The 26,012-nt window shown below is 43.0% G+C and overlaps 1 pseudogene; it reads left to right on the forward strand.

Annotated features, from left to right (window-relative positions):
- The first annotated feature begins 8,200 nt into the window (after window positions 1–8,200).
- LOC136317600 (phosphofurin acidic cluster sorting protein 2 pseudogene) lies at window positions 8,201–15,614 on the forward strand (annotated as a pseudogene).
- The last annotated feature ends 10,398 nt before the right edge of the window (window positions 15,615–26,012 follow it).

The raw sequence follows: 26,012 nt of genomic DNA on the forward strand, positions 1-26,012 counted from the left end.
TTGAATTCATATCACGGTCATGGCATATCACAGGTCATGTGGGTTTGGACCCTCTTAAAGGAGGAATAAACACGGGGACCAGAGACTAGCTCTTAAGCATTAACCTCCTAGAGATAACATCTAGGCCTCAGTTGTATTTCAGCTTCAGGCCCAGAAAAGCAGCAAAACAAAGAAAAGCCAAAGCTGACCTCTGACCTCAGGACCAGCTGCACTGACTGATGACCTTATGCCTTGGTACTGACCAATCCGTGGAGAACACAACCCTAAAAGACACATCTGGAGAGCTGATGAATGTTCTATTGAGATCCTCCCCTGAGACCTCCCCTAAAATCCCTATCCTTAAAATCTCTTAAGACAAAGGTCCCAGAGCACTCTCCCTTCCTTGAGCATGGCCTTGCCTTTCCCTTTCCCCTCTTCCTCTCCTCTTCTTTTCCCCAGGTACAGTTCCCTTGTCTCCCTTTCTCCTAAACTTTAAGGGTCCCCACAAGACTTGCAACCAGGGGGTCAGTGGCAGCTCATCCTGGGCTCATCCCCTGAACCTATCTTCAAGGTCCCCTTTGCTCTAACTTTCTTCCTGCACGGCCAATAATTCTTCCTTTACTCACTGCACTTTGTCTCTTAATCAAATTCTCTCTCTAAAAAAAACAAGAATCAAGGTCTCATTACTCTCCCTGTAACAGCAATACCAACAGTATGTATTTGTTGAAACTCACTGAACTATACTTTAGAAAGGAGAATTTGACTATATGAAAATGATACCTCAATAAGCCTGATATTAAAAAACATGAATCATATTAGTAAGCTTGTGGTAGAACAGGGATCTACCAGGCTTTGTCTGCTTTAGCTTGTCTCCCATACTGAAGATATGCATGGTTTGGGAGTGTCTCACATTCAAGAAGGACCTGCATCCTTACCCTGGTTGCCAGAATGTCAGCCTTAGGAGGTCTGTCTTTTGGATAACAGATGGGCTTCCTCATTAGGGAAGATGGGGGAAAGGGAGGAGAGTTAATATTGCACAGTAGTTCAGGTCTCAGGTTTTTTGTTGGTTTTTTTAATTTTTATTTTATTTATTCATTTTAGAGAGGAGAAAGAGAGACAGAGAGAGAGAGAGAGAAAGAGAGGAGAGAGAGACAGGGGGGAGGAGCTGGAAGAATCAACTCCCATATGTGCCCTGACCAGGCAAGCCCAGGGTTTCGAACCGGTGACCTCAGCATTTCCAGGTCGACGCTTTATCCACTACACCACCACAGGCCAGGCCAGGTCTCAGGTTTTGACATCGAACCAATGTGGGTGCAAATCCTAACCTTACTACTTTCAATGTTTGCGAGGGGGAATTCCCCTCCCCTCCCCTCCCCTCCCCTCCCCTCCCGTCCTCCCGTCCCGTCCCATCCCCTCCCCTCCCCTCCCCTTCTTGGTTCTTTTTTTTTTTTTTCCCCTGTATCTTTCTGAAGCCAGAAACGGGGAGAGACAGTCAGACAGACTCCCGCATGCGCCCGACCAGGATCCACCCGGCACGCCCACCAGGGCATCGCTCCGCTGTGACCAGAGCCACTCCAGCGCCTGGGGCAGAGGCCGAGGAGCCATCCCCAGCGCCCGGGCCATCTTTGCTCCAGTGGAGCCTCGGCTGCGGGAGGGGAAGAGAGAGACAGAGAGGAAGGAGAGGGGGAGGGGTGGAGAAGCAGATGGGCGCTTCTCCTGTGTGCCCTGGCCGGAAATCGAACCCGGGACTCCTGCACACCAGGCCAACACTCTACCACTGAGCCAACCGGCCAGGGCCCCCTTCTTGGTTCTTTTGACAGGTCTAGTAATTAAGTTGACACAAGAAAAATTAACAGGAGAAAAAACAATTTAATTTGTACATACTGAGGTCTCACAGAAATGGGACCTAAAGAAATGACCAAAGCAGGCAGCTTTTATATTTTTTTAGAGAAAGAAACAATGAATTTGTGAGAAATTGACAGGACAAGGAAACGTAGGCCTTGGCCGGTTGGCTCAGTGGTAGAGCACTGACCCAGTATGTGGAAGTCTCAGGTTCAATTCCCATTCAGGGCACACAGGAGAAGAGACCATCTGTTTCTCCTTTCCTCCCCTTCCCTCTTCTCTCTCTCTCCTACTCCCACAGCCATGGTTTGATTCAAGTGTGTTGGCCCTGGGCGCTAAGGATGGCTCTGTGGAGCCTCCGCCTCAGGTGCTAAAAATAGTTTGGTTGCAAGGATGGCCTCAGATGGGCAGAGCATCAGCCCCAGATGGGGGTTGGTGGGTGGATCTTGACAGATACATGAATTCACCAGAACTTCCAACTGCCCTTTTGCTGTTCCACTTGTCTATCTGACCCCACCCTTACTTACTGGACTATTGCCCCTGAAACAGAAAAGTTCTAGGAAGCTGGTCAGCTGCCCCAAGGAGAAGCGTTCCAGGAAGCCAATATCGTAAAACCGTAGAAGGAAGCATACCAGGACTTTTGACTCAACACCCACTTGCTTGAGACCCTCCTTTTAACCCTATAAATTCATCTCCCTAGCTTGTACTGAGGCTCTCCTCCCCCGGGAGAGGTGCCCAGCAGGGTTCCTTTCTTCCTTTCAATAAAGCCTGTTACTCTGGTCTTTCCGACTCCCATGGATTCCAACAGGTCTCCGCTGGAGTACATGTGGAAGACTGTCTCTCTATCTCCCTTCCTCTCACTTAAATAAAAAAAGACAACTTAGGCCTGAATGCTTAGTTAGTGAAGAATCTTAACAGAGTTTGGGCTTTGGGGAGCAAAGTACTAGTAAAGAATTAACAAGGTGTGGTCCCTGGCTGGGTACCTCAGTTGGTTAGAGCATAATCCTGATATGCCAAGGTTTTGGGTTCGATCTCTGGTCAGGAAACATACAAAAATCAACCAATGGATGCATAAGTAAGTGAAAAAACAAAGTTTATGATTCTCTCTCTCTCCTTTCTCCTCTACATCTAAAAAATCAATTTTAAAAAATGAATGAAAGAGGTTTGTCTATATAATCTTCTTGGTCCTGAATTCCCTATCTCTGGCAATAAGGATGTCTCTTTAACTCCTGGTGCATGGAGGGTAACTTGCATGGGAGATTTATTTCCTGCTTTTAGGAAGACAGAGAGAAGAGAGTCAGAGAAATAGCAAGAGCTATTTCTTAAGTAACTAATTTGAAATAATAGCTATGCCACTTTGGCATTTTGGGGCAGCTTGTCCTGAGCCCCATTACCAATATGTGTGATCTTGAGTAACTCACTTCATGTCTCTGAGCTTCAGTTTTCACATTTCTAAGACAGGAAGGAGCATATAATCCTAGTTATCTCCCAGGGTACCTGAGCAAACATAAGTGAAAGCATGTATAAATAACATAGTGACAGGAGATAACATAGGAAGTAATGAATGCAAAAGTGCTTTGTAAATGACAACCAATCTTATTCCTAAATCAAAAGATGGTATGGGGTAGAAGAGCAGTGTCGCTGGTAGGAAAGAGCTGTGGGAGGCATTTGTGTGCCGCACCTGCAACCGCATTCAACTCTTCTCTCCACTGGTGGTATTACCCATTCAGTGAGTGACCTACATTCTGGAATTTCCAGGACAGCCACAGTTCTAGTCCATCCCCTCAGGGGACCACATGTCAGAGATGGGCTGATAGGGGGTCTGTAGTCAGAGGGTATATCCCTGCCTCTCCTTCCCCCCACTCTTCATTTCTCTCTTCCTCTCCTCTTCATCAGTGGGGATTTGCTCAGACTTCTTTCACATGAAATCAAACAGAACTAGGAAGGTAAATCTCCTGGGTGGGGAAAAAATTGACAACAAAAACCCAACACCTCTTACAATACATTTGAACACTGGGTAGAAACGGTTGAGAGATCACTGCTGTTCTAGTCATCTGTGACACCCCTCCCCCATCCCTTCTCCCCTTCTCCCTCCTCCTCGCCCCTCCCCTTCTTTCTCCAGAGGTGGCTAAGGTTGAAAAAACATTTGTTTCCCAACTGATCAAGTGGGACTGAGAGGAAGACAAATGAATTGCCTCGGTTCAGCAGCAAGCGGGAGCGTGAGTTTTTCAGCACCCCCCCCCTCCATTTTTAATTAATGAACATTCTGGCCCATTGCTGCTCCTGTAGGTATGCAAAACAGCTTCTTCATTTGAAATCCCTGTTGTTGAATGTACTCAGTGGGGCACAATCACATTGCCGCCTCCTGTTTTGCATAAGAAACCGCTGTTTCCCAGATAAGAATCTTTTCATTTAGCCGTCGTGAGCTCATCCTTTTTCCTGTGCATTGTGGCTCCCACTCCTTTGAGTCAATACCCAAACAATGACTGCCTGCGCTCGCTTGGGCACCCCCTGCCCCAGCCCCGGAAGACAGAAGGCTACGGCCTCCGGAAGCCTGCCTAGGCAAGCAACCCAAGTTCTTTTCAGGCCTCAGATGTCAAGAGGGCAAGAAATAAGATCGGAGACCTCTGAAAATCTTACACTGGCTTTAAAGCAGATCCTGGGAAAGAAACACTGAATGGTACAGTGTGTGGCAGTGGGCGGACAGGCAGTGCCCTATCATCATGAGCTTAAATAGCCTGGGATATCTAAGGACAGTGAGCGAGGGACCCACGAATTTGCAAAGCAGCTCAACCACTCCTCTCCTATCCCCGATCATCAGACTGCATCCTGTCCTTGCGCTTTGGTTTGGAACACGCCCACAGCAGAAACCACAGAATGGCACTGTGCTCCAATTAGAAACTGGAAGTGGCAGATTATTTGGAATCTAAACCCTTTCCTCCTGCATGTATGTAAATCAAGGCCCAGGAAGGGGAAGCAACTTGCTTACTAACATGCAGATAGTTAATGAAAGAGGTGGGTACTAAAACTCCAATCTCATGCTGTTTATTCCATCACACATGGCTGCCTCTGGAGAGAATTGATAACATTTGTGTAGAAAGCACTGAAGAAAAAAGCAAGATAGGAGATTAAATGAGATCACAGTAAACTACAAGACCTATACAAACAGTAGGGGTTTTATTGTTAGCTTCCTCATTTGTAGATATTTTCAAAAGAGCCAGGAGGATAGGAAAATTTAACCTTTACCGATGTGAAAGAATTCTGAAGAAGGCAGTGAGTTTCCAGGCAAAATGTATGTAGTCACTTTACCTGAGAAAATGGGCTACGTGGTTGCATCAACTCAGCTCTCATTATTTCCCCTTTGAGGAGAGGAAATACAGCCACAAAGAAGCCTTAATCAAACCGTAGCTGACAAACATCCAGAAGGAGGCCAGGAGCCCCACAAGCCCTAGGGAAGACAAAGGCTATGCCTTTAGAGAGGTTACATGCTGGTTGATAAGATGTTTTGTCTAAGCAAATTGATCATAAACCCCTTCAGGGCAAAGCCCATGTATCTTTGGTAACTTCCAGCATAGAAGGGCTCACAGCAGATATCTAATTTATGCCTGCTGCCTGGTTAGTTGACTAAGATAGACAAGACCTCCCACACTGACTCGGAAGTGTTCCCAGCATTGCTTTTACTCCATGTTTGGTATAGAGAAACCTTTATTATTACATTTCAAACAAATAGTCTCCTGGGGCCCTGAGGAAGCTCTAGTTATTCCCAGTGTGTTTAGCCCTCTGTGGGCCAATAGGGATGAATCGGTAGAGCACAGAGCATTTTTAAGTCAGCAGATATACTCTGTATGATATTGCTTGTACTGATGGATATATGTCATTATGCATTGGCCCAAACCCATTGAACATACAACACCAAAGATTCTGGGTGATGATGTGTCAATGTAAGCTCATCAATTGTAACAACTGTACCACTCTGGTGGGGATATAGAAAAAGAGGAAGGCTATGCATGTGTGGGGGTGTTATAAAATACTGTACTTCAATCCGCAGGTTCCATAGAGACACTAAGGCAAGTTACAGAAGAAATATTAGGAGCATTATTAATTAGCCAGCTAGCTACATAGGACACAATCCCAAAACATGTAGGGTCTGAGCCTGCTTTTATACAAAATCAAGTACTGGTTGGAGTGGGTAAGGAGGGGCTTGAGGAGCCACTGAGCCATTTCACCTGCAGGTGTTGTAAAGTACCAAAGGCTACAGAATTAATATTAATATTTTAGGAGGCTTGGAGAACATTTTATTAATTTGGATTAAGGTGTGCAGAGAAATTGTGAGAATAGTCTCTGTACTGTGCGATTGGCATAACCAGGATGGCCCTTGGCATTGTATTGTAAATGCAAGGGGAGGAAAACATGGATTCCCAGACATTCCACCACACCTGTGGGGAAAGGGGTGAATGGCTAGCCAGGTGCAGGAAGAGAAAAGCCAAAATAAACCTTTTCTTATAGCAATGAGTCATTTGCGGGCATTTGTCCCCACCGAAACTACCTCTCCTAAGTAAATGCGTGTGTGACTCTGGACAGAGAGATAGCAGATAAACACTAAATAATATAGGAATGCCTTTAATATGTAAAGAGACATCTTTCTACCATTGTGTTGGCTTGTAAATTTTGTTTTCTCCAAAATGATGTATGGTTTGCAAATTGAACGTGGTCCTATCATGTTAAAGGACATATGACTATAACCAATAGAGGTAAGGGGCTCCTAATTGCAATTTTTGCTTCTGTACTTCCCACTTACAAAACTATAAAAACTAAGTAGAACAAAGGGCCGGCGTGCTCTCCCTCAGATTTCTGTCGGAGCTGCAGCCGCTTGGCCAAGCTAGACAATAAAGCTTTGGTGTGTAAACTACGGACCTTATTTCTGTCTTTTATGTTTTGGGTCCCTCCGAATTTGGCTTAATAGGGTTCATGATCCCTATATCTAGAGGTATAGTTACTCTCATGACTTTATGGTGAGTCCAAGTATAGGAATTCTTGATTAAGGTATATAACATTGTTTTGTAAGGTTTTCAGATAAGTTCTATCTTCTTTGCTCTGTGAGGCAAGTGGCCCCAGGCACCCTTTCAGAGAATTCTAGGAATCAGCTAACTATGACTAGATGACCCAGTTGCCTTTGTGTTGGGCAGATAAAATATATTACACTCACTTTGTTAAAGATAGTGCTGCCCACGTGGAAGCCTGTCGCCCAGGTGATTACTTGGGGTGGGCGTGATTATATTAATGTGTGTTGGGGGCAGGCTGTGGGCAAGCAGGATCCTTGTATCTTAGGGCTTGGTTTTAGGACTAAGCCTTTCCCACCCTTTTTGATGTGGGGTGGTGCACTCTCATGAGGAATCCCATCATGCCTCAGATAAGTGACTTTGTATTAGAGACTTCCCTATTTGTATATTGGATTAAAGGTTTGGATTTCTACACTATAAAGTGAGGCAGACCAGGAGCTTGCTCTCTCTTGGTTCCTGAGATTATCATTAAAGCAGAGAGCAGAGAAAGGCCAAAGAGGAGAGAGGCAGCCAAGATGGCGGAGTGCTGAAGGAAAAGCCAGTTAGTGCAGAGTTTGTGTAGAGAGAAGGAGATGGGGAACAAAGGAAAATGAGGCTGGTGAGGTAGACAACTTTGATTCTAGGAAACTCAGATAAGTCAGTAGCTTTGTGAATATATTATGCTCACTTTGTTAAAGATGGCGCTGCCCACATGGAAGCTGTCGCCCAGGTGATATTAATGTGTGTTGGGGGCGGGCTGTGGCAGGCAGGATCCTTGTAGCCTTGGGCTTGGTTTTAGGACTAAGCCTTTCCCACCCTTTTTGATGTGGGGTGGTGCAATCCCATCATGCCCCAGATAAGTGACTTTGTATTAGAGACTTCCCTATTTTGTATATTGGATTAAAGGTTTTGATTTCTACACCAAAAAATGGGGGCAGAATGGGAACTTGCTCTCTTAGTTCCTGAGATTAGCATTAGAGGAGACAGCAGAGAGCAGAGGCAGAGAAAGACCACATGGAGGAGGCCAGGAGAAGCAGCCAAGATGGCAGAGTGCTGAAGGAAAAGCCAGTTTGTGCAGAGTTTGTACAGGGAGAAGAAAGGAGATAGGTAACAGAAGTGAATAAGTCTGGTGAGCTAGAAACTTTTGATTCTAGGAGAACTAGGATTAAATTAAGTAGCTTTGTGAGCACTGAATGAGTGGGTTTTGGAGCCCAGTGTGTGTTTTTACTTGCCTGCCAGGTGCAAGCTAGGATTAAAGATGATGGCCCACCAGTTTTTGGCTCCGTTGTTTCTTTACTGACTGTCTGAATCCAATGCGAACCTGCATGTGAATGGCCACAATGGTGGCCGTGGCAGCTGGCCTTACAGGAACAAAGGAGAATGAGGCTGGTGAGGTAGACACCTTTGATTCTAGGATTAAAGATGATGGCACACCAGTTCTTGACTTCGTTGTTTTATTACCATTTGTCCAAATCTAATGAGTACCTGCATGTGAATGGCCACGATAGCGGCTCCTGGCCTTATACCTTATAAGCCAGGAAGCTCCTGCATTCTTCTCTTTCCTTTCTCCACAGAAAGGAGGGGGTAAGAGGCCTGACTTTTTCTCTGTAAAATGGCGTTGCTAATGCTAAGTTTTACAGTTCCTTGGCACCTTATCACAGGGGCAAGGGGTATATGGGGGATTTCTGTACCTTCTTCTCAATTTTGTTACAAACTTAAAACTTCTCTTAAAAATAAAGTCCATTAAAAATAAGTAAACAAACAGGACAAGAACCACTGGACCAGATGAACGTGTTGGGGGAAAGTCCCAAAAGTCTAAAATCAGAATCAATTTCAAAGAACTAACATATATAGCCCTGGCCAGTTGGCTCAGTGGTAGAGCATCGGCCTGGCGTGCAGGAGTCCCGGGTTCGATTCCCAGCCAGGGCACACAGGAGAAGCGCCAATCTGCTTCTCCACCCCTCCCCCTCTCCTTCCTCTCTGTCTCTCTCTTCCCCTCCCGCAGCCAAGGCTCCATTGGAGCAAAGATGGCCCAGGCACTGAGGATGACTCTGTGGCCTCTGCCTCAGGCGCTAGAATGGCTCTGGTTGCAACAGAGCGATGCCCCAGATGGGCAGAGCATCGCCTCCTGGTGGGCATGCCAGGTGGATCCTGGTCAGGCGCATGCAGGAGTCTGCCTGACTGCCTCCCCATTTCCAGCTTCGGAAAAATGCAAAAAAATAAAATAAAATAAATAATAATTTTAAAAAAAGAAAAGAAAAAGAACTAACATATAGCCTTATCCAAATTCATAAGAGCTTCAATGGGAGAAACTTACATACAGGGCACAGCATGTGCCCTGGTGGTGGCAGGCCAGATAAAACTCATGTCCCTCTCTGAACGGGGTCCCCTTTTTATAAAGGGATAGTAGCAAAATCATATGGTGGGTTGTCACACGGACCTCACACAGACCTACAGAAAGAATAATACAGTTCTAAGTTAAAAGATAACAGGCAGTTGTTACACTATACCTTCATTAACCTCTCTCCTGGGACATGAATTTGTCTTTAGGCAGTAGCATTCTTGTAAGGTATTTTCCCTGCCAAGGGAGAAAGAAGAGCATAGCCATGAAGTGTGGAATAGCAAAAGCTTTATTTAGTAGAGCGCATCCCTGACAAGGTTCTGTGGTCCGCAAGACGGGCCACAGAAGTCGCGCCGATTCTCCTGTTTGGGGGTACTTTATAGGGTCGGTAGGGTGAAAGCGAGTTGATATGACATGGCGAAAAATCATTGGCTGACAGACAGTTGTTCTTTTTCAAAGTGCACCTGGGAAGTTTCTTTTGGTGAGCATGGGCGTGGGTGGTTCCAGCCAAAGTTCCCAGGCCTGGTTCCTCACGTGACCTTCCCCCATTGCCAACTGACTTCACAATTCTGGCTTTGGGAGCAGTCACAGCCCAGCAAGAGGTCACAGAGAGCACAGTATTGAAACCAGCACCAAAGCCAAGCACTTCCCAGATGCCTCTGCTGCTGGAGCCATATTGTATCTCTATAGCGAGTTCCCCTACAAATGTTTCTAGTTATATTTCATGATTCTCTTGGAATGGAAGAAACTTTACTCTTAAGGTTCTTTTGGCTGGTCTAATGAATCTACATGAGACAAATTAGCAAGAGACAATGACCAAATTTAATTATGTAAATATGCCTGGGAACCCTACATACATGATAGAATCAGTGACCCCACATAAATGAAAGGTTCAAACAAAAAAGGAAAATAAGGTATATTTGGCATTCTAAGCTAAAGATGAAGTAGGCACTTTTGGGCTTCAGAAGGGAGAAAGGTCATTGTAGGATGACATGAAGAGCAGATGTTCAGTAATTAGAAGTTTGCCCTGCCATGTAGATAGGTCATAACTCTTTCTGGGGACAACTGTTATGGGCAAGGTCCTTAATTTAAATTCTTTAAGGAGAAGTAAAAGTTTCTCTTGAGCCTGCAGCATTCCAGGTACTTTTAGCTCAAAATAAGCTCCATACCATAGAGGTATACTTTAGGGTGATTCATTGAATCCCTCCAATTATATAAAATCCAATTTTTGCTCATGGGATTTGCTTTAAAAGGAACCAGAGTGACTACTGGAAACCCTAACCACAGCTATTGGGAAGGAACAAATAAAAGGGCTCCAAATTGGGAAGGAAAAGATAAAACTGTCATTATTTGAAGATGACATGATACTATATAGAGAGAACCCTAACAATCCCCCTACACACACACACACACACACACACTATATATATATATATATATATATATATATATATATATATATATATAAAAACTGATAAATGAATTCAGTAAAGTAGCAGGAGATAAAATAGCCAGAAATCACTTGCAATTTTATACAACAATAATGAACTATCAGAAAGGGAAACAAAGAAAAAAAATTCCTTTAATAATTACATCAAAAAATAAAATACCTATAAATAAATTTAAGCAAGGGGGTAAAAGAGCTATACTTGAAAAATTATAGGACACTGAAAAAAGAAGTGGAAGATGATACAAATAAATGGAAGCATATATACTGCTTATGAATAAGAAGAATTAACATCTTTAAAATGTCCATATTACCTAAAGCAATCTATAGATTCAATGCAATTTTATCAAAATACCAATGGTGTTTCTCACAGAACTAGAACAAATAATCAAAAATTTGTATAGAAACACAAAAGACCCAGAATAGCAATAGCTATCTTGAAAAAGAATAAAATTGGAGGTATCATACTATACTACGAGGCCATAGTAATCAAAACAGTATGATACTGGCATAAAAACAGACCTATACATCAAAAGAATGAAATAGAGAGCCAAGAAATAAACCCATGCTTATATGGTCAATGACTCTATGGCAAAGGAAGCAAGAACGGACAATGGGTAAAGACAGTCTATTCAAAAAATGGCATTGGGAACACTGGACAGATACATGCCAAAAAAAATGAAACTAGTCCACTTTCTTAAACCATATACAAGAATAAATTCAAAAAATATCAAAGACTTTAAATGTAAGACTCAAAACCATGAAACTCCTAGAAGTAAACATAGGAAGTAAAATCTGCCATTTCTCTTAGCAACATTTTTTTCTGGCATATCTCCTTGGGCAATGGAAACAAAAGAAAAAAATAAACAAATCGGACTATATCAAACTAAATTGTTTTTGCACAGCAAAAGAAAACATCAACAAAATCAAAAGACTTGCCTGGCCTCTGGTGGTACATTGGATCAAGTGTTAACCTGGAATGCTGAGGCTGATGGTTCAAAACCCTGGGCTTGCCAAGTTAAGGCACATATGACAAGCAATCAATGAACAACCAAAGTGAAACAATGAATTGATACTTCTTGCTTCCCCACTCTGTAAAATCAATAAATAAAATATTTTTAAAAAAATAAAAAGACGACCTACTAAATAAGAGAACATATTTATCAATGATACATTTAATAAAGGATTAATAGTGATAAATTATAAAGCACTCAGACAACTCAACACCAAAAAAATAAAGAAGGTTATCCAATTAAAATATGTGCAAAGGACCTGAACAGACACTTCTCCAAAGAGGACATATAGATGATGCTGTAGACATATGGAAAGATGCTCAACATCACTAATCATCAGAGAAATGAAAATTAAAACCACTATGAGAGATCACCTTATACCTGCTAAGAATGGCTGTCACCAATAACTTACCAAACAACAAATATTAATATTGACAAGGGTGTGGAGAAACGGGAACCCTAGTGTTTTATTGGTGGGAATGCAAATTGGTGCCGTCACTGTGGAAAGCAGTATTAAGTTACCTCAAAAAATTAAAAATGGAACTGCTTTATGTATGACCCAGCAATTCCATTTCCAACAATATAGCCAAAGAAATCTAAAACACTAATTTGATATGCACCCGTATGTTCATTGCAGCATTATTTACAATAGCCAAAATATAGAAAAACCCAAGTGCCCATCAATAGACAAATGGTTTTTAAAAAGTGATGAACATTCCATATTTACAATGGACTATTACTCCACCATAAAAATGAATTGAAAGCTTCATTGGGGATAGAGGGTCTGTCCGCCTCCCCACACACACACACACACACCACCACCACCACCGCAGTCCCAGTCCCACGGCTGCCCAGCCAGCAAGTGACCACGCCATGGCCCTCCATGGCTGGCACGCCTGCCACCACCTTAAGTCCATGGCCGGGCCACAGCCCCAGGCCTCTAAGGGTGAAGGTACCAGCACCAAAGCCAAGTGGGGCCAGGGCCTAGCCCGCCTGCCCTCTATGTTCAACATGCCACTCACTGCCTACAAATCTGTTCACCACCTGGGAAGTGGACGACTTTAGCTGCAGCTGTGTGCCGGGTTATGCAGCCTGACTTTGAAGAAGCTGGTGGTCTTTAAGGAACTGAAGAAGAAACTCATATCGGGTAATTGCCATGAAGAAGCAGGGCCCCAAGCGCATTCTGTAGTTCCCAAGAGATGGTGCTGTCCCTCAGTGGACAAGCAGAGACTGACATGGGCTGACCTAGCTGTAGCACCCCCACTTCCTGAGAGAAGGCAACAAGCTCCAGGTATGTTGCAGCAAAGGAAGCACTACAGGAACAGGATCATCCTGGGCTACAAGACACTGGTGGCCGACGCCATCCACGTGGCCGAGATGAAGGAGCGCAGCACCCCCTGGAGTGGGGCCAGGTGCTGAGCCTCTGCAGCAGGGTCAAGAAAGCTTCTGCCAAGATGGCTTAGATCTGGATGGATATTCTTCCTGTCTAGCTAGCCTGTCAATGACAAAGGTAACATCATGCAGGCTGGCCCCAAGGCCAAGTTCACAGATAACTACTCGAAAAAGGAGTATGAAGCCCTGGCTGGTTGGCTCAGCAGTAGAGCGTCCACCAGTGTGTGGAAGCACCGGTTTGATTCCTAGTCAGGGCACACAGGAGATGCAACCATCTGCTTCTACCCCCCCCCCTCTTATTTCTCTCTCCCTCTCTTCCCCTCCTGTGGCCATGGCTCAATTGGTTTGAGTGCATAGTGAGGAGGAGGGTGGCACTGAGGATGGCTTCATTGGAGCCTAGCCTCAGGTGCTAAAAATAGCTTGTTTGCCAGCATCACCTTAGATAGACAGAGCATCGGCCCCAAGTGGGGGTTGCTGGGTGGATCCTGGTTGAGGTACATGCAGGAGTCTATCTCCCCTCCTCTCACTTGGAAAAGAAGAAAGAAAATAAAAGGAGTATAAGAGCTTTTCCTTCAAGCAGGAGGCCAGTGACAATGTTGTACATGGGCAGGACTTGGACAAGGACAACTTTGACATGGGGAAGCACAAGAAGAAGCAGCGATCAATAGTAAGAATGACATCTATCACAAGGTAGCAATATTGAAGCAGAAAGTTGTGGCACGGCTGCACAGGTTTAGAGCATTGGACGAGATCCTCGTTTCCAAGCAGGACCCTGCATAGCATGTCCCTGAGGTAGAGGAGGGCCAGGGCCTTCTGTACAACATGCTGGACATGGAGAACCCCAGTGAGCAGCCCAGACATAGAGGACAATGACAGCATCCTCAGCACCCCCAACCCCAAGCTGAGTCCATATTTTGAAGGTCTGTCACACTCCAGCTCATAGACAGAGATTAAGAGCATGCACAATGCCTGGAGCCAGAAAGAGCCTCCGAGTCTGGCCTACGTGCCTGAGAAGACACCGGCCCCAGGGGAGTAAGCAGCCAAGGAACAGTGTCTCCATCTCAGTGGCCCACAGCACGCCCGCCTCTAGAGACCAACTGGCACAGCCTGAGGACAGCATGGAGGCAGAGGTGTCTGCCCTGAAAACATTCACCAAGAAGCTGCTGCCCAGGGGTCGCATCACCAAAACTGAGTCTATTGTCATCCCTTCCACTAGGTCCGCTGGGAAGACGGCTGGCCACCCGGCTGGCCACCGAGCCAAAGCAAGTCCCCGAAGGAGTAGCAGTTTGCTCAGCCACAGAATAAGTAGGCCAATAGCCTGGACTGGGAGCACTGGCCCGACAGCGGGAGCCAGTTGCAGATGCCCAGGAAGACCGTGAAGGACCAGCTAAACCACAGCCTCATCTCCGACGACCAACTGAGAACATCATCCTTGTCAACACTTTGACTGGCAGGGGCAGTTCCTGGCAGACTCCCGGCAGCAGCATATGCTGCCTGTGGTGTGCGTGTACTCTGCAACCGACCTGCAGGCAGCCTTCGGCACCGTCGTCTAGCAGATACAGAGATAACTGCCACTGCAGCTCCCAGCCCCTGACGCCCGTGAAGATCACGGTGGCAGGGGCATAGCACTACCTCGGTGCCGTGCTGTGGCCCTTTGTCGAGCAGCTGTCCCACAAGATGCCTGACTGGCTGGGCTACTGGTGCTTCCTGGTCATCCTGCTGGATTGCCACCCCCCATGGCCAGATTCATGGGGTCTATGGATTCCCACTACAACTTCTTCCAGGATCTGGCCTGGTGCGACCTGCTCAACAAGCTGGATGCCCGCAATGCGTGCAGGTCATGCTGAACATCGTGTGAAGAATCACACAGTACATCTCGGGGGGCCAACTGCATGCCCATCAAGGAGACCATGCTCATCTACAAGCAGAAGAGCCCTGACAAGGATTCTTCGCAATAGTTCATTCCCTTCATGGGGGTAGTGAAAGTTGAAATAGTACAACTGACCTCAGTGGCTTCAGGAGACAGATGATGTGGCTCCCTCGGATTCCAGCGTGCTTTTGTCCACCCTGCCATCCACATCTCCTGCTGCCAAGGAGACCTTGCCCACCCCATCCTCCTCCACCAGCGAGGGGGTGGATGCCAAACTGATGGGGCTGCAGGTAGATCACCGGAGGGAAGCCCCGCCTGCGGACAGGAAGACAGACACAGAGAAGAAGGACCTGCCCACCACCAAAAACACGCTGAGTGTACCTTCTGGTCTCTCTAAGCCAGCAGTGGCAAGGTCAAAGACACACCCCCCATGGCCATGACTGTGGTCACCAAAGAAAACAACAAGAAGGTGATGTTTCTGCCCAAGAAAACCAATGACAAGGATGTGGAGTCCAAAGGCCAATGCACTGAAGGCATTAGCCGCCCGACCTGCACAGCTGACCACCGGCAAGACATGCTGCTGGTCCACAGTGGGGGAAGGACCTGCAGTTCTTCCAGCTGGTGGCTGGCAGTTCACCCACGACAAGCACTTACCCATCAGCATCTTCTGATCTACAAATCCATCTTCTAGCCCTGCCCACCGCCAAGTCATGGCTGAAGCCAGAAGGGTTCATCTGCTTTTCTGTTAACGTTTCAGTTTACTATAGAGACAGACCCCAGAAACACAAACAGAAGCAGATCTTAAGTGCAAATATGCTCACAACCTGGAAACTAATGGGGTGGCTCCCATTTGGAGTCCCTAATTGCTCTGTTGATTAACCAGAATGTGCCACAGGTCAGGCGGGCAATGTTTAGCTGGAAAATCACGCGAGGTGTGTTTTGGTCTCAGGACCCCCAACTCTCCCAGCAAGGAAGCGTTTCTGCCTTTGCGATCTGACCTTCCTGAAAGCCATGACTGTTTCTCCCAGGAGTGGGCTCTGGCGGGTGGCCCATGTGCCCAGACTCAGAGCTGGGCCACCAGAGGCCAAAGGCGATCCTCCCACTAGAAGCTTTGTGAGCAGCACTCTCAGGTCCTCAGCCAGCCCCAGGCCCCAGCCACCAAACAGCCAAATGGCCTCAGCAACTCCCACTGGTGGTTCTCAATAAACTCCAGCCTTCGGGGCAGGAGAGCTTTTACAGTAGCAGATTTATATTGAGAAAGAGAGAGGGATAGAGATGAGGAGCATCAACTCGTAGACACCAAAATGACCAGATGATCAAGGTTAACATTACCAGTGACAGGATAGCTTGTCATTGTGTGGCCTCTGTGTGATACACTGAGAAAACAGCATCATTTCTGGGGTATTCCTGTTAAGAAAACAGAGCCTGAGTCTAATCCTGAGAAAACATTTAGGTTTTCCTACAAAGTGTAAAACCAGTAGTTTCTAAAATTGTTGATGACATAAGAGGTCAGAAAAGACTATGGAACTATTTCAGCTTGGAGGAGCCTGAAGAGATATGACAAATAAATGTAACATATGTTCCTGGATGGAATCCTAGACCAGAAAGGAAAAAGAAACATTGTTGGAACATGGTGAGGAAAGAACATCCAGCCTAAGAAAAAGTACTAAGTTTATTTAGGCCAAATCAATAACAATTGCCGGGAAGCAAAATCTCAACGGATTGAGAAAATGTTCTGTAGAATGGCAGTTTACAGATTATTTTACACAGTATAACCAAAGGTGGAGACATAGGGGGTTACATGAAACCCACAGCTGATAGATTACTGAGGTGGGAGAAAGCAAAGCAGGGAAAACTTTGAGATTGGATGAAATGTAAAACAGAAACACATACTTCTTTTCCATCGGTGGGCACAGGATAGTTAACATTACAGCACATAGATAGGGTATGTGGGCAACCAGGTAACGGTGAGGGTTCTGCCCTCTTGTGCTCTGGTGGGAGGTTGTGCCCTGAGGGGTCTGGAAAAGGAGATTACTCTGATATTTCAAGGGTATGTTATCCTGGATGCAAAAAGACAATATACACGCTCACTTAAAGTAAAGAATGACCTTTGTCGCCTGACCAGGTGGTGGCGCAGTGGATAGAACATCGAACTGGGATGCGGAGGATCCAGGTTCGAGACCCCGAGGTTGCCAGCTTGAGCACAGGCTCATCTGGTTTGAGCAAAGCTCACCAGCTTGGACCTAAAGTCTCTGGCTTGAGCAAGGGGTTACTCAGTCTGCTATAGCCCCCCAGTCAAGGCACATATGAGAAAGCAATCAATGAATAACTAAGGTGTCGCAACACACAATGAAAAACTGATGATTAATGCTTCTCATCTCTCTCCAGTCTGTCTGTCCCTATCTATCCCTCTCTCTGACTCTCTCTCTATCTCTGTAAAGAAAAAAAAAAAGAATGACCTTTGTCAAGGAAGCTACAAGCCTATGACATGGCTATCTGCCATGACTCCATTTTAGTTAAGAAGTTTTTTGTTGAGAGCATCCTGTGTGGTTACTTGCAGTCTCTGAGTTTGTAAGGCCCATCACACAGGCCTCTTTTGAGCTTGTCAGGTATAGTATATGGCCCCTTTTTCCTCCACAGAGAGATGGCACAATTTTAATAAGATCTGGAGATTAAAGAAAGAGAAAGAGAGCAAAAGAGCACAAATGCAGTGAGGTGTGAATTAGGAAACTAGGCAAAAGGGATAAGGAAGTTCTCCATACTGCACTTATGATGTTTCTTTAAGTTTGAAAATATTTCCAAATGCATTATTTTTCAAAACCACACAATTGTTATTTTACCAAACCATTTCAGATCAAAGGATCATTGCTTAATTTCAACGTCTCAACCAGTCCTACTCTTCAGGGCAAAGAGGTAAACATACAGTACACATAACCCCAAACCACAGGTATGCAAATCACATTACCAACCAGGCCTCGAGTCATACTAATTCATCATCAATATTTCTGTGCCTGGCGCTGCATCAGATCTCAAGTCTGACCGAGGCAGCAGAGTCTCAGTACTTCACTTCCAATGTCGCAGGTGCTCATTGCACAAAACATACCCACCCTTGATGTGATGCAACAAAGATACATCCCTTTGTGGTAATAGTCTTTATCTGTCATCTGGTGGTCTTTAGCAAATCTGTAACATACCTCTTCAATGTCCCTCCATTTTATTTTTTGCATTTCTCTTCATCTTGTCACCTCATTCTCTTGTAGGGGAGGGAAAATTATTTTCCCTCTACTCTTATAAGATGTTGGCTGAGAACCCCTTTCTGCCCCCCCAATAATAAAAGGACAGATTAATAGGAGAAAATGAAATGGAAGTTTAATAACTTGTATACTTCTTATATACATGGGATACCAGGAAAACCCCAAATGGCCCAAGCCATCACCTTAAATATCATCTTCTGCTAATAACAAGAAAAAGATGCTAAGGGTGTGGGGACAGTCAGCTATGGGACATTTTCAGGCAAAGCACAATAAACAACAGTGTGGTTATTATGCAGATTTAAGTCCATGCCTTCTTCATTGATAAGTTTCTAGAGATTTAGGCATCCTGGTACGGAGAGGGAAACATCCTACAAATGGAGATTTTCCTTATACATGGATATGTTTATTACAAAAGGGTAACTCTGTACTGTTTTCAGAGCTTTACTAGTAGTGTGTGTTGTTTTTAAAAGTAATCTGTCTAAAACAATCCTTATGACAAAGAGGTGTATTTTGGGTTGACAAATTTTGCTCACCTTCTCTCTTCCTCATGTTCTGATGGTTAAAGGGGTAATTTCCAGGCTTGCTCTCGTCGGTTAGCATCCCATAAATTAGGATCTGCCCTGATTTCCCTCCAAAATATCCTGCCCCCCAAACACAATCTTTACAACAGGGATATCCAAATAATAAGTAACTATATGAAATAAATTAAACAATATAAATAATTTAAAAATATGAATTAAATCACAATGTGGTAGTTGTTAAACTTATATTAGTACCAGTCTTCATGGCAACATGATGCTAATATATATTGAGGATTGTGGGGGAGAAAGAAACTTCCCTCTATCTTCAAGGTTCTTTCAGCTGGCCTAATATTCCAATTGACATGAGACAAATTAGCAAGTGAAAATGACCAAATTTTATTACATACACATATATGTATAGGATCCCCACATACATGAGATAGAGACCTCACATGTATGGAGGGTTCAAAGACAGGGAAATTAAGATGTGTATGCCATTCTGAGCTAAGGTTCATCTTGGGACTTCAGAAGGGAAGAAAGTCATTGTAGGATAATAAGAACAGATATTCAGTAATTAGTAGTTTACCCTGCCTTACAGATAGGTTTTATAAAAAAAAAAAATAGGTTATACCTGATAATCTCTTAATATGAGCAAGGCCCCTAATTCAAATTCTTCTAGGTAGTTAAGGGGGAGCAGAAGTTTCTCTTGAACCCACAGGGTCTTGGTTGCTTTTAAACTCAAAAGAATCCACAGACTATAGAGGCACCATTTGGGAAGACTCGTTGTGAACACCTACAGGATTATGAAAATATTCATATCTTGTTGTCATCCATTTTGATATAATAATCCACTTTTAGAACTTTACCCAGAAAGTTTATTCAAAAGATAAAAGAATGTTCTTTGTCAAGAGGAACAGATTTTGCTACCTCAAAATTTGATTATTTTGGGGGTAGCATAAGGGTTATTTTGAGCTAAAGCAATCAAAACCAAGCAGATTCAGGAAAAGTTCTTTACCTGCTCCCTTAACTGCCTAATATCACAATGGAATGGGGGGCTTGTAACAGGAAGGGAACTCTTATCAGAGATACCTTTTTACCTAAGTAACTTATATGCATTACAGGGCAACCTTAGTTTTCCAAACATTGTCTTTGCCCTTCCTGTGAATGGCCTTCCTCCTCTTTGTATTCCCAAACCCCGACCCCTTTCGTTAGCTTAAGATGTTATATAAACTTCAATTATCTGGCTGCCTTTAGGTCTCATTTTTTTATGTGACTGCTGATGGTAAGAAACCTCCAGACCTGTAGAGACTTTTCAAACTTTTTATTTATGGATTGATTTTAGAGAAAGAGAAAGGGAAAGAGGGAAAGAAAGAAAACCATCTAGAACAGTGCTTTGCACATAACAGACACTCAATAAATAGTTCTTGACTGCCTGAAATGACCAACCATTCTTTGGCCAAAGTGTCCCCATCTGAGACAATGCCTTCATTCAAGTAAGTGACACATACCAGGGCCACTGGGGAACATATTCAGAGATGGGTTTAGGTAACTTTGAGTTCTCCATTGTATTACAGAAGACCTCATAGGCCAGGGGTCGGGAACCTATGGCTCGTGAGCCAGATGTGGCTCTTTTGATGGCTGCATCTGGCTCGCAGACAAATCTTTAATTAAAAAAATAATGATGTTAAAAATATAAAACATTCTCATATATTACAATCCATTCATTTCCTACCACTCCTGTTCATGGTTGCGGGTGGCTGGAGCTAATCACAGCTGTCCTCCGTGACAACACCAAATTTTTATTGGATAATACATAACGTACACGGGTCGTTGTATGGCTCTCATGGAATTACATTTTAAAATATGTGGTGTTCATGGCTCTCTCAGCCAAAAAGGTTCCCGACCCCTGTCATAGCCTCTCCTTTTCTTCCCTTTCTCTTTTACTGCCTGCCCCCTGCTGGAAGTACTAAGGAGTAGCAGGAGTCAAGGAAGAAAGGGACAGAGTCGTCACTGACTGGGCAGATTACTTATGTCTTATCTGCACGTAATTAACCTCCAGTTTTGTTCGTTTCCCCATTGGTGGAAACAGCTACACAGATGTTCACCAAATTGGGAAGCTGTGTTTGAGATGGTGTGACTTAGAATACATTGTATTGACAAAATGAACTTTAGGGACTCTGTAGGCCACCTTGATTATTCTTTTCCTTTCATAGTGAGTTTTGTGACCCATTATTTTAAAGATTTGTATGAGTTAAAACATTTACACTTTATGAACTTTGTTAAAATGTCATAAATATTAAGGACATTATAAAATTTCACTAATTTTTTAAATTAATAATTTTAATTTTTTCTCTGAACACAGCTTAAATGTCACAAAATTCACCTCAAAGGTTTTGAATAAATGATTTCCCATCACCAAGTGCACGTTTTTCCCACTAAGTGCATTTTTAAATGAGAATTTTTCAAAGGGTTAAAACCCAATTTGGCAGGCACACCTATGTGAGGGCCAGTTGGAAAGACTGACTCTTTCAAGGGCAAATAGAAGTTCAGTGAGAGAAATGTTTGGTGGGAGATCGAGAGAGGCGTGCTCATTCACAAGCAGTTAAAACCAAAATCAGGCTCCAAGAGACATTTGACTGCTGATCAGGAGATATGTGAGCTATTAATTCAGATGCTTCTGCTACAAAAAATAGTGCTTTTAAACTTGAGCTGCAAATAAATTATGCCAAAGAATCTACACCAGTTCTATATCTGGTACCTGAAAAAAAGCCTGAATGTTCCAATGAAAAGGTCATGTTGGAACCCATGACTAAGCCCCCGGAGTGGCTAAAATCATTTTTAATGAAGCAGTATCAGAATTCTAAGATCTTTAAGATAATATCCACAGTCAAACTGTATATTTCATAGGATGCCATAGAGAGGAATCAGTCTTTAACTCCCCAAACCACTTGTTCCTTCAAAATTACCCCTTTATTTTTTTAAATGCTTAAAATACCAAGTGAATATATTTTCCTCCTCAGCTATTAATATATCACAAGCACAGATGCCTCAAATAATCGGCATTGTTTCATGATGAGGCTGCTTCTCACATATGCAACACTGTGTAATGTATTCTCAAGTGGTAAGCAACAGCGATCTACTCAAACATGCTTCAAAGGATAACAATACATATGACATCTAAAGAAACTTGTCACAAAGTTGAGAGTTATTGCAGCTCTGAATTAATTATTTCAATTAGAGGAAATTATTTCTCAACACTTTTTTATTGTTTCTGTTAAACTTTATAAAATGAGAGTTAATTATTCTCCTAGAGTTTCCTGGAGCCCCCTTCTTTCCTGGCACTTATAGTGAAGACTTATAGAGTTAACCCCCAGTTTTCTCTTATTAACAGAAAAAGATCAACCTATCAAGCACTTGGCAAGCCCTCCCCAGTGACTAGCACAGTACTTAGGAAATAGTAAATACTTAATAAATATTTGCCAAATGATTGAATGAATCACCTTTCTGAGTCAGAGGTTTTGAGTTGTGAATAACAAAACCCAACTCTGGCTAACTTAAAACAAAGAGGAATTTATTCGAAAGATACAGGGGAGCAAAGGAGTTTAAGAAAGGCTGAGAACTCACCTCTTCAGAAATTAGGGCTGAAATCAGTCCAGCTCCAAAAGTGTCAAGCAAGAACTGCTTACGCTTTATCCAGTCTTTTCTATCACTCCACTCATGGATCAAATTTAAGAGGAAGTTTCTAATTGATTCAGCTTGGGTCCACATCGTTGCTCCTACGCTAAGAGAGAACAGGAATATTAATTAATTAATATTAATTAATATTCCTGCCAGATTTTATCCAGTATATATAGAGAGATGTCCCCCAAACAAAATTGGGGTGCTATTGCCAAAAGAAGGTAGAATGAATAAAGGAAAGGAAAGAAGGAGAAAAGAATAAAATATTTTTCTAAAAGTTAAGAAAGTACTCAGAGAGAAAGTAATTAGTAAGAAAACTTACTAAGTAACATTTTAAAGTATTGTCTTAGAGATCTGGAGTACTCAGAATCCCCATGGGAGATAAGTCATAAACTCTAGAACAGGAAAATTACTTTTAAGGGGGTGTTAAAGTGAGGGGATCTTTGCTATTCACTAGTAATGTAATGCAAGGAACTGAGAGGAAGATTAATTTGTTCAGAAGAGTTGGGAAAGTATAAAAGATGGGCAGATAACAATGATCTTTACCATGTGAATTCTTGGTAGAGATGGGCCGTGGACAAGAGCCTGTGATCTGAAAAGTATTTTATTTTTTTATGCTATTTTAAGTGGAATTGTTTTCCTAATTTCATTTTCAGATTACTCATTACTAGAATATAAAAATAAAACTGATATTTGTTTGATAATCTTATACCCTGCAAACTTGCTAAAATTTATTAGTTGTAATAGTTGTTTTGTGGATTTTTTAGGGTTATCGAATATAAGATCATGGCATCTACAGAGGAAGATAGTTATTTCTTTTCCAGCGTGGATGCCTTCTTTTTTTTTTTAATAATTTTCTTTTTTTTGTATTTTTCTGAAGCTGGAAACGGGGAGAGACAGTCAGACAGACTCCCGCATGCCCCCGACCAGGATCCACCCGGCACGCCCACCAGGGGGCGACGCTCTGCCCACCAGGGGGCGATGCTCTGCCCCTCTGGGGCATCGCTCCATCGCGACCAGAGCCACTCCAGGGCCCGGGGCAGAGGCCAAGGAGCCATGCCCAGCACCCGGGCCATCCTCGCTCCAATGGAGCCTTGGCTGTGGGAGGGGAAGAGAGAGACAGAGAGGAAGGAGAGGAGGAGAAGTGGAGAAGCACATGGGCGCCACTCCTGTGTGCGCTGGCCGGGAATCAAACCTGGGACCTCCGCATGGCAGGCCAATGCTCTACCACTGAGCAACCCGGCCAGGGCCAATAATTTTATTTTTTTAATGGGGCAACATCAATAAATCAGGATACATGTATTCAAAGATAACATATCCAGGTTATCTTCTGGTTCAATTATGTTGCATACCCATCACCAAATCAGATTGTCCTCTATCACCGTCTATCTAATTTTCTTTGTGCCCCTCCCCCTCCCCCTTTCCCTCTCCCTTTCCCCCCTCCCCCCGTAACCACCACACTCTTATCAATGTCTCTTAGTCTCACTTTTATGTCCCAGCAATGTATGGAATAATGCAGTTCCTGGTTTTTTCTGATTTACTTATTTCACTTCGTATAATGTTATCAAGATCCCACCATTTTGCTGTAAATGATCCGATGTTATCATTTCTTATGGCTGAGTAGTATTCCATAGTGTATATGTGCCACATCTTCTTTATCCAGTCATCTGTTGATGGGCTTTTTCGTTGTTTCCATGTCCTGGCCACTGTGAATAATGCTGCAATAAACATGGAGCTGCATGTGTCTTTATGTATCAATGTTTCTGAGATTTTGGGGTATATACCCAGTAGAGGGATTGCTGGGTCATAAGGTAGTTCTATTTTCAGTTTTTTGAGGAACCACCATACTTTCTTCCATAATGGTTGTACTACTTTACATTCCCACCAACAGTGTATGACGGTTCCTTTTTCTCCACAGCCTCTCCAACATTTGCTATTACCTGTCTTGTTAACAATAGCTAATCTAACAGTTGTGAGGCGGTATCTCATTGCAGTTTTGATTTGCATTTCTCTAATAACTAAAGAAGATGAGCATCTTTTCATATATCTGTTGGCCATTTGTATTTCTTCCTGGGATAAGTGTCTGTTCATGTCCTCTTCCCATTTTATTATTGGAGTGTTTGTTTGTTGTTGAGTTTTATGAGTTCTTTGTATATTTTAGATATTAGGCCCTTATCTGAGCTGTTGTTTGAAAATATCATTTCCCATTTAGTTGGCTCTGTTTATTTTGTTATCAGTTTCTCTTGCTGAGCAAAAACTTCTTAGTCTGATGTAGTCCCATTCATTAATTTTTGCCTTCACTTCTCTTGCCTTTGGAGTCAAATTCATAAAATGCTCTTTAAAACCCAGGTCCATGAGTTTAGTACCTATATCTTCTTCTATGTACTTAATTGTTTCAGGCCTTATGTTTAGATCTTTGATCCATTTTGAGTTAATTTTAGCACAGGGGGACAAACAGTAGTCCAGTTTCATTCTTTTGCATGTGGCTTTCCAGTTTTCCCAGCACCAGGCTTACTTTTCTCCATTGTGTGCCGTTGGCCCTTTTATCAAAAATTATTTGACTATATATATGTGGTTTTATTCCTGGGTTTTCTATTCTGTTCCATTGGTCTGAGTGTCTATTTTTCTGCCAACACCATGCTGTTTTGATTGTTGTGGCCCTATAATATAGTTTGAAGTCAGGTATTGTAATGCCCCCAGCTTCATTCTTTTTCTTTAGGATTGCTTTGGCTATTCGAGGTTTTTTTAGTTCCATATAAATCTGATGATTTTTTGCTCCATTTCTTTAAAAAATGTCATTGGAATTTTGATGGGAATTGCATTAAATTTGTATATTGCTTTGGGTAATATGGCCATCTTGATTATATTTATTCTTCCTAACCAAGAACAAGGTATATTCTTCCATCTCATTATATCTTTTTCGATTTCCCTTAACAATGGTTTACAGTTTTCATTATATAAGTCCTTTACATTCTTTGTTACGTTTATTCCTAGGTATTTTTTTGTTGTTGTTGCAATCGTGAAGGGGATTATTCTTTTGAGTTCGTTCTCAATTGTTTCATTGTTGGCATATAGAAAGGCTATTGACTTATGTATGTTAATTTTGTATCCTGAGACCTTACTGTATTGGCTTATTGTTATAGTAGGCTTTTTGTGGATTCTTTGGGGTTTTCGATGTATAGGATCCTATCATCTGCAAAAAGTGATACCTTTACTTCTTCTTTTCCGATATGGATGCCTTTTACTTCTTTGTCTTGTCTGATTGCTCTGGCTAGAACCTCTAGTACCACATTAAATAAGAGTGGAGAGAGTGGACAACCCTGTCTTGTTCCTGATTTAAGGAGGAAAGCCTTCAGTTTAGTGCCATTTAATATGATGTTAGCTGATGGTTTATCATATATGGCCTTTATCATGTTGAGATATTTTCCTTCTATACTCATTTTGTTGAGAGTCTTAAACATAAAATTGTGTTGTATTTTATCGAAAGCCTTTTCTGCATCTATTGATAAGATCATGTGGTTTTTGTTCTTTGTTTTGTTGATATGGTGTATTACGTTAACCGTTTTATGTATGTTGAACCATCCTTGGGATTCTGGGATGAATCCCACTTGATCATGATGTATTATATTTTTAATA

The sequence above is a fragment of the Saccopteryx bilineata genome, chromosome X (assembly GCF_036850765.1).
Source record: "Saccopteryx bilineata isolate mSacBil1 chromosome X, mSacBil1_pri_phased_curated, whole genome shotgun sequence".
Lineage (NCBI taxonomy): Eukaryota > Metazoa > Chordata > Mammalia > Chiroptera > Emballonuridae > Saccopteryx > Saccopteryx bilineata.